This window comes from Crocodylus porosus, unplaced genomic scaffold, assembly GCF_001723895.1.
Source record: "Crocodylus porosus isolate Cpor-Errol unplaced genomic scaffold, CroPor_comp1, whole genome shotgun sequence".
NCBI lineage: Eukaryota > Metazoa > Chordata > Crocodylia > Crocodylidae > Crocodylus > Crocodylus porosus.
The window spans coordinates 104,835,536-104,842,581 of record NW_017728943.1 but is presented as its reverse complement, the minus strand read 5'-3'; the positions used below and the strand labels follow the sequence as shown (position 1 = coordinate 104,842,581).

General features: G+C 43.8%; 1 long non-coding RNA gene across 1 annotated transcript in view; it reads left to right on the top strand.

Moving 5' to 3' along the window:
• Positions 1-1,031: 1,031 nt before the first annotated feature.
• Positions 1,032-7,046, top strand: part of LOC109320038 — a 19,412-nt gene continuing 13,397 nt past the window's right edge. Inside the window, exon 1 of the long non-coding RNA XR_002103704.1 lies at positions 1,032-1,043. This is a non-coding gene — a long non-coding RNA (uncharacterized LOC109320038). The remainder of the gene's footprint in view (positions 1,044-7,046) is intronic.

Sequence of the window (7,046 nt, the reverse complement as noted above, 5' to 3'; positions counted from 1 at the left end):
CTTTCCACATTACCCTGCTTTGATTCTAGCTTGAATTTTTTCAAGGTGAATCTAATTTTCCCCTACGTTTCTGATCTACCTAGGCCTCTCCACATTCTTGCTCTGTCCTTGTTACTGTTTATAAAACATCCCGATCTTATATCACTCACAGATTTCATTAAAGTATCCTTTAAATCCTTTTCCAGGTCATTAATATTAAATTAAAACAGATACAGAGCACTGCAGTATTATATTAGGCACACCTCCCAAATCAGTATTAGGTCTTCAACAAGTTCTCAGCAAAAGTGACCATGTTCACATATTCAAGCTACTATTCTGTTTCTTTGTATATCTTATTTAAATTTCAGTGCTTATAATAACCAACTTCAAGACCTGCTATTATTCCCAAATAATCAATCTTTACCTATTGATTAAAAGAAGACTTACAATTTTTGCTAATGTCGGAATGTCTTCTTTTCTGGGAAAAAAATTACCCTCTGAATCATTTTGAAAAGATGCTGAGCTGTACTTGTTACAGACCTCTACTACTCTTCGGGTGTATGTTCACAAGATGCTTAATGTGCAGTAGCTTAATACTGCACAGTAGTCTGCCGGGCAAAAGCTGTGCTAACATGCTACTGAGCAGTAGTATGAGGCTTAATGCTCAGTAAGTGTCACTGAAAAACAGTGTGCTGGTGCTCCTGCATGGTAAATATAGTTACTGCACATTTAGTTAGTATTTCATTAAGTAATAACTTAACTAAATGGACAGTAACTACTGCACATTGATGAATGTGTAGATGTGCCCTGTATGTCATGTTTTCAAGTTGGTCCAACAGTTTTTCATCTTTGCTTTCTTCTATTCCTGGGACATTATTCTCCTGTCATTTCTTCCAATGTAAATAAGCAAAAAAATCAATGGAAATTTGGAAAGTTAGCTAAGTGTAAAACTGATATAAATGAGAAGAGAGTTGGGCTTGTGGACTATGTTGCTTTTAATTCATTCTACTGATATCTGAAGAATTACCTCTAAAACTTTTAACATTCATTTGCACATTGCATATGTTCATAAGTGTGTTCATTCATTTGTTTCTTCCTTCCATGAGGCTGGGAGTATGGCTCAGTGAAAGAAAGACAGCGTTCTGCATGCCCAGTAACTTTTCCACAACTTGCATTTAATATTTCTTAGATTAAGTGGATCAAAAATAGTGGGATAATTTCTGCTTCAGTGGATACAAGTGCCAGGGCCATCTTCTCCTCTGGTATCAAAGAGTCCCTAAGTAATGTGCTTTCTCTGACTGAAGTCTGAGGGTCCTAAAAAGGGCCTTTGCCTGCATGGTGAATACCACTGAATAATACTGAATTTCTGTAAAGAAAAACCCCCCAAACATTTCCTGTTCCCTAGAGAGCTCAAACTTCAGGCTCAGGTTTAGCAAAACACATATAAGTTGGTTTTTGGAATGTCATGAATCTGAGAGAGAAAAGTGAGGCCATTTCATTGAGATCACCGCCAAGTTTAAACATGGCAAAAGTTCCTGGGGCACGGTGGATAGAGAGTTCTGCTGTAGTTCAGCCAGGTACTTATGAACTCACTTGACTTTTAGTGTGTAAGTAGTTCCTTGGAAGCCAATGCAATTACTTGTGTGCTTAAAGTTAGCCATGTGCTTTAGTATTTGTTGAGCTCAGGTCTAAAGGCTTACTGAAGTTAGTGGGTGTCTTTCAATTTATTTCCATGTGTTTTTAAGTTAGGGGAAAGCAAGTGTAGGAATGAAATTCCTTTGTTAAAGATAGGTCAATTAATTTAATAATTTCTAGGGAGAGGATGGAAAAAAAGAGGAATTTCTCATGTTAAGGGTTTATAATGTGCTGATAAGGGAGGGGTGTGCATGTTTCTTTTTTTGAGCTGGAGGTCTGCATAGGTAATGGATGCATACTTGTACTGCAGAGGTTATTAAGGCAATACAGTCTATTAACAAGTAGCCTAGGACATTTAGCATGTTAAGATGTCACAGCTTCAGCTTGGTGGAAGTGTGTGAGCTTATATCCTCTTGGTGGGTTCCTTTTTGCAAGAAAACTTCTCTTTAAGGCAGTGATTATTAACCAGGGTGCCTCCAGGTCCTTCCAGTGGTACCATGAGGTGTGAGGAAATAAGCAGATAAGCACAGGCTCAGGCTTGTCCCTGCCTGGCCAATCCCTCACCTCCATTTCGGGGCCTCTCTGCAAGGAGGTAATCACTGTGATAATATAAATTAGTTTTTTGAAACTGGGTGCCACCCAATTCACAAAAGTTATGCAGGTGTGCCCTGAGTCCAATGATGGGTGCCTTGAGTCCAAAAAGACTGAGAACTGCACTAAGGTATACAAAACTTACTAGACATCTTTTGGATTAGTAACTGTGAAATATTCTCTCACTGCCCAGTGGGAAGAGAAAGAGTGAACTGAACCCTGTTAATTTCATTTACCAGAATAGCCTCATTATGGTAAATGGGAGCATCTGGGCAAGTAAGGCAAGCAACATCTGAACTTTTATAAAGTGCAAACAGTATCTTGTGTACAGGCATCATGCTGCACATAAAGAATGGTAGAAAAGGATGAGCTTAACAGTCTTCCATCAGAAAATGAAGTTTTGTCAACGTATTATGTTTCTTGACAACATTTATCTTATTAATATTAATATAACATTACATTCTTGCACTTGCCTGTCTGCCTGTATCCATCTATTGTCTCTTGTTTAAACTTACTTGGAAAGCTTTCCCAGATAGGGGCCATCTTTTTGTTCTGTGTTTGCACACTGACTAGCAGAATGGGGTCCTGGCCCATGCAAAGGGTATCTAGGTGCTACAGCAACAACAACAATAGTGATTTGACATTTTTCGAACCTGGATATCTTTACCTTACCAAAATGGCATTATCAAGAATAAATATTCTGAAGTTTCCAAATAGGAAGGTTTCTGAATTTCCATCCTTTGAGATATTTCCATTTTTTGGTCTGATCTGGCACTAAAGTTGAAAAGTTCAAAAGCTGAAATTCCTGTGGCATTGAAATTTCATTTTTTTGTCCAGCTTTACTCTTCACTGAGCCTGGATCTTGTTAAGAAGCACTTCTTAAAAATGACTACAGCATTTAAAAACTGTGACCCCTATGCCATGATATCAGTTTTTATGTCCTATTGATGATATAACTCTTTGAAAGTTCAGCACATTAGTTATTATACAATATGACCTAATTAATCCTACCAGCACCTCTGTCAAATAGGCATTATTATCCCTTTATGCAGAAGAGAAATCTAGATAGCTGTGTGATTTGCCAGAGGTGATGTAAGAGTCACTATGAGACCAACTGTTCAAACCAAGGTGGTACTAAATCAGAGTCCTGTGTTCAGACCATAATTTTATTTCAATTAAATGATAGTGGGAAACCACTCAGGGTGAATAACTAGTGGGTAAAAAGGGGATTTTTTGCTGGAAGGTTAAAGGTAAGCTGGAAGGATTTAACATGATGCTTTAATTCTGACTCTGCCATAATTATATTTCTGCCCTACTTACACTTTTTTGAGCTCTTCCAATGCTAACCTTTAGCTCAAATAGTGTAAACTGGCGTAAGTCAAGCAAGTCCCAGTAGTGCACATGCTTATATAAAATATTTACCCTGAGCGTGAATACTTTATATTGGATGCTATCTTCCAGTTTAAATATGGCTTGTCCCTTCTAGTCCCCATTACAAAGAAAAGGGAAAGGGGAATGGCTTTTTAAGAGGGGCAGCATGTAGGCTTCACTCTCACAGAGATATAAGGGAAAAGCTTCCAACAGGTACAGAGGTACAGAGGTGCTCCAGCAGTAGAAGGCTGGAGCCAGAATAGAGATACTGTGGGCATGTCTATATGTGCAATTAATGTGCCTGCATTTTTAAAAGCTCATTAAAGTGCTCCATGTGCTCCCATCAGGAACAAATTGAGCCCGACAGGAGTAGCCCAGGCTGGGGCTGCTCCTGTTCTGTTCTGCCCTCCTGCAGCAGTCAGGGGCAGCTCCAGTCAGGGGCAGCTCCATCCCAGCTGCATTACTTGCATTTTCAGGTAGCAAATTTACTTGCGATTAGATCTAATTACTGCATAGTAAGTGCCTGAACGTTTAGATGTGGACACTCACTGCACAGTAAACTGCTCTACTGTTCAGTAAAGTGTCTCGTGTAGACACTCTCCGTAGATGTAATTGTTCCAAGGGGATTGGTAGAAAACCCAGAGGGCATTGTGAGGGATAGGCTGTTAAAAAGCCAGAGGCACACAGAAGGAAACCTGGAGAAGGTTTGGCTGTGAGAGGTGCTTTGCCTGGGTAAGAAAGGTTTTTCTTTCTTAGTGACCTGTTCACTGGCTATTAACATCAAGATGTGGCAAGTGAGTCAGGTGGGGACAGCTAAGAGAAGTAGACCTGGTTTGTGTGGGGACCATAAGGACTGCATCTTACTGAAAAAATGATCAAAAGCTGTATTACATTTAGCCCAATATTTGCAGGGGCCCTGCTCCAGTTTCTGAACAGATGAATCCAGCTCATCTAAACAGTCTATCTAGTAGGCCAGTACAAATAGGGAATTATTTAATTTGGATTCAGATTCAGCCAATTGGATGACTGATTCAATTTAGAGATTTGGATCACTGTCCCGAATCGATTTGGCCAAATTGACTTCGGAAGGTTTGGCACTGATTCAGAGAGGTTCGGAGATTTGGTTATAGACTATAATGGAGAATAATTGAAATACCTATAACTTTGTCAGTTTTTCGCATATTTAGATAAAATGTGCAGGCAGCCCCTCACGAGAGCTCGGTAGCTCCTCATGAGTGCATGAAGCTTGCAAAGTTTCAAGGAGATAGGTGCAGGGATTTATGGGAAACTGCACCTCAAACTGCTGAAAGCAAAACTCGTGTTGTGTGTGTGTTAAGGCAGATTTGGATGAAAGCATCAGGGATAGTAGCCCCTTCTCAAGGCACAAGGCCTGCCAAGTTTCAAGGAGATAGGTATAGGAGTTTCTGGGAAACTGCACCTCAAGACACTGACAAGCAAAACTTGTGACATGTGTGACTGTGTGTGTGTTAAGGTGCAGGGGGATGAAAACTGCAGGGATGGTAGCCCCTGTTCTAACCCTCACAGCTCCACTGCAAACAACAAGCCTCAGGCCTCTGAAAGATCTTAGGGGTCTGGGCTTTCCCCAGCCAGGACTGTGCATGCATTTGGTGGCTGGAGATTATAGCACCACCTACCCACCTTTCACCAGGGAGATCCTTGGTCCTGGCATTTCCTGGGGCTGCTGCACCACTGGCAGTCCCACCAGGCCTCCTGACTCTGGCAGGGTGCAGTTTTAGTGGTCATGCCCAGGACCTGGGGCCACCTCCTTCCCCAAAGACCCATCCTATATTTCTAGATTTGGTTTGGCATGGGAGCTCAGTGGGGACATGTTCTTCCCCTATTGGCTGGTGATGCAGTGAATGCCCCCTCCAGCTCTGAGAGTGGAGCATTAAATGGTTTTAAAAAAAAAGAAGAAAAGGAAATAGATGTGGATGGGGTGAGAAGCGTGGCACTCATTCTGTCTGCAGGTGGAGCTTGGGGAACCCCAGCAGCAGGAGGTTCATTTTCAAGAACACTAGCTGCTACACCAAACCAGGATCTGAGGAGGTGTGGTTGGGTGTTACGACATCCCCTCTCACTTGGAACATTGGTTGATGAATAGGACAGGTGTTCCCAGGCAATGTGGCCAGATCCTGCCACATCTGGCTGTGGGTTGCCCAATAGACCAAGGGGTCACAGTCCAGTGGCTCCATGTCCTCAGTGAGATATGTAGCCACCAAAGCCTTGGCACTACCTGCCTGAGGCTTGGGTCTGGTGCATCTGAACCTCAACATTGAACCCATGCCCTTGGCCCACATTGGCAGTGGCTGATGTGGAGGAGACTGGCTGGTGCTGGTGCTGGTGCTTGGAATGCTGGCATGGGAAAGTGGATCCGCCTCTTTCCTGTCCCTTCACCTCTACCATTCTGCCTCCCTGACTCTGTTCACCAGCACTTCCGTTCAGTGATCGAGAATGTTGGTGCTGTCAGTGCACATGCTCTGCTTCACCCTCGGGTCGCACATGCCCGCCATGTGGACTGTACTGGATTGCAACAGATCCAGCCATTTTTTGATGTTCTCCTTCAGTGGAAGTTCCCTCACTATGGGGATCACCTGGCTAAGGAGGGCACCAATGCACTGAGAGTCTTGGTGGCCTCAAGGAAGGCCAAGAGGACCACCAAGATCTGGCAGCCACCACTTCACTTTGTTAAGGGGGCTGCTGATCCTAATCTCCCTGAGCAAGGCCATCTCATGGATGGCCTTTTGTTGCTTCACCAGCCTTTCCACTATCAGGTATGTGGAGTTCCACTGAGTCTCCACATCCTGCATGATTTTGTGCTGTGGGATGCTCAGCTCTGCCTGTTTCTCCTGCAGCATCTTGCCCTCCTTGATGCTGTGGTGGAAGTAACCCGCCACCTTCCTGCATTTTGAAATGAGCTGGGTGGTAGTGACAGCGCCATCACCAGCAGCCCTGTCCTCCTCCAAGGCGTCCTTGACTATGAGGTGCTGCTTGTGTGCCACGCAGTGGATGCCAACAAAGTTCGCATCATGGACCACGTTGACCATATTGGCCCCATTGTTGGTGACCATGAACCACCCAGTGAGCCACCCCTGGACCATGCAGTTCATGGCTACCATGATCTCTGTTGCCATATAGGACTCATCCATCACCTTGGCTTGAAGGAGAGTCCAGCAATGGCCTGACTGATCATACCAGTGCCTTGAGAGGGAGAGGTAGGCATGATCTCCACCCTGGCTGCTCCAGATGTCTGAGGTGAAATGCAGCCCTGCTTTGTGCAGGTTCTCCCTCAAGTACTCCCTGAATACCTCATACAGGGAGGGCACCACCAACAAGTTAAGGGGCTGTGACTTGGATGACTGCACAGTCCGGTGGGTGGAGAATTGGCTGGAGGGTCGCACCCAGAGAGTCGTGGTGGACGGGTCGGTATCGATCTGGAAGGACATGGGCAG